General features: G+C 36.4%; 1 protein-coding gene across 2 annotated transcripts in view; it reads left to right on the top strand.

Annotated features, from left to right (window-relative positions):
• Window positions 1–2425, top strand: part of PTPRR (protein tyrosine phosphatase, receptor type, R) — a 309826-nt gene that overhangs the window by 154969 nt on the left and 152432 nt on the right. The window lies entirely within an intron of this gene.

Below are 2425 nucleotides of genomic sequence, written 5' to 3'. Positions count from 1 at the left end.
TTTCATGCCTTATTTTATGTTATAAATATAGACATGGGAAGAAAAAAGTAGAATAACAACTAAAAAACAGAAAATATAGCAAAAGACTGAAAACTAGGGAAGAATAAAAACAAAATAAACAAAGTAATAAAACACATCTAAATCTGTTGAAATAACAGAAATGAGTGGAATAAACTCATCTTAAAAATAAATTATTAGATGAGAATCAAAGCATGATATTTGATGATGGTATATATTGTAAATATAGAACTGTATCTCAGATATATTAATGAAAAAAGTTGTGGAACAAAATGTATAGTTCAATCCTATTTGTATTTAATAATAATATATATTATGTATGATATATACATATAGTTTTATACCATGTACACATAGAAAATATTTGGAAGTATACACAAGAAATGGTTAGCAGGGTTATTTCTGGGGATTAGGATGAAGGGTTAGGAAGGGGAATCGTATTTTCACTTTTTACCATATATTTATCTGTACCTTAAATTTTGTTGTAGTAAGCATGATATTTTTATTATGAAAATGGAAACAAAAAAATCCTGAAGTCCAACACAGTACTATTGAAGAACTGAAAGGAACAACAAAGGAAGGGGAAGTCAGGGAAGGCTGACAGAATGGTTTTTGCCAACCATGAATCTTGAACTGGAATCATTAACTCTTCTACCTCGAGCTAAAGATTCCGGGTAGCAAAAAGGCTGAGTCTCCAAGGAGAAGGAAGAGCCCCTAGCACTGATCCCCATGTGCACTGACAATGTTAAAAGGACGTGGCATGTTTAATAAACCTTAGGGATGCCTGGAGTATGATGTGTGTGGTAGAAAGGTGTAAGAGGTTAAGACTGGAAGGACAGGGCAAATTTGGTGAATGGAGGAGTTAAAGATCATTCATTAGAAAATGAGATTTTCTCAGAGTATTTTGAACAGAATAGTAGCTTGATTGGGATAGCATTTTACACAGATAACTATGATGTCCATATGGGGAATTAATTAGAGACCACAGAAAACTGGCAACCCATTAGGATTCTAGTCAAATAGTCCAGTTAGTCATGATGATGATCTGAACTAAAATGATGGAAATATAGATAAAGAGAATATGGGTTCAATATTCAAGGAATATTTAGCAGGTAGAATAGACAGAACTTGACTATTCATTGGATGTCATGGTGGTGGTGGTGTGAAGAATAAGGAAGGAAGAGTCGGGATGGTACCCAAATATGATAGCTCATTCCATTACGTGAGTGTAGAAAGAGAAGCAAATTTGATTGTGGATAGGAAGAAGGAGAAAGGTAAGTTCAGTCTGAGTAATGTTAAGTTTGAAGTATAAGTGGGATGTTTAGGAAGAGGGAAGCAGGTGTAAGACCCTGAGAAAGGTGGAAATGTGTAATATAGAAATAAAAATAATTAGCCTGTGACTAATAGCAGAGGACAAATGCAGAGAATTGTGAAAAAGGAAAGGGTGAAAGTATAAAATGTCCCTGACAGGTCAGGGTCCTCTATTCAGTTCAAAGGCATATACAGAGAACATTTGCTTTTATTCCTGGAAATCTCTTGCCATTCCAACTCCTTGGCCAAGAATGGAGTTAAAGATTCCAGGTTTAAAAAAAAAAAAGGGTTGAGGGGCACATTAGAGTTAGAAAGAAGTGGGTGGATTTCTTCTAGCAAGCTTTGGTCCTCAAGGAAGCTGGGTCCTTTTGTGGCTGTTGGGAATTGAGACAGCACTTCTCTAAGGAGCCTTGAGGCATCTCTTAGGAAGAGAGATGGACATTTGGCCTTTGACCCCTAACTGGACCACTGGGTGTGGTCATGACTCTTACTGGGTATGACCAAATGAAAGACCAGGCTGCCTAATAACTTCAGGAGGGGACTAACTGCCTCCCTGCCAGGCAAAAATGATTCAATTATCCTTTAAAAAGTAAATAGCTAAAAGCCAACCACATACTTATAATTCAAACATAATGCTGATACCTAAAAGTGCTACATTTCGTCAATCCTATCACCTCGATTTGTACCTAAGGCCCATAGGCTTTAACTACTTTGGTGGACAGTCTGGGGACCAAACAAAGAAAGTCTTGTCATAAAGTAGTGTTTCCTTTGTGGAGGGGAACAGTAGTGGGGAACTGACAAAGGAATCTAACAAGACAGAGGCCCGGTTATATTTAAATATAGGTAGAATTGGAAGTCTTTGAGTTTTGTATGTTTAATTTTTTTCTGTGTGTTTATATATTTGTAATAACAATAAAAATACCCAATTGTTCTTATGTAGTAACTATTTGAAATTATTTACTGTTGTAAAGTGGCTTACCATTTGCATTTGGAAAGAACATTTTGGGAGGCCGAGACGGGTGGATCACGAGGTCAGGAGATCGAGACCATCCTGGCTAACACGGTGAAACCCCGTCTCTACTAAAAAATACAAAAA

Source organism: Mandrillus leucophaeus, unplaced genomic scaffold (assembly GCF_000951045.1).
Source record: "Mandrillus leucophaeus isolate KB7577 unplaced genomic scaffold, Mleu.le_1.0 Scaffold169, whole genome shotgun sequence".
In the NCBI taxonomy this organism is placed as follows: Eukaryota; Metazoa; Chordata; class Mammalia; order Primates; family Cercopithecidae; genus Mandrillus; species Mandrillus leucophaeus.
The sequence above is the reverse complement of the archived record's forward strand: the minus strand, read 5'-3'. Positions and strand labels throughout refer to the sequence as shown.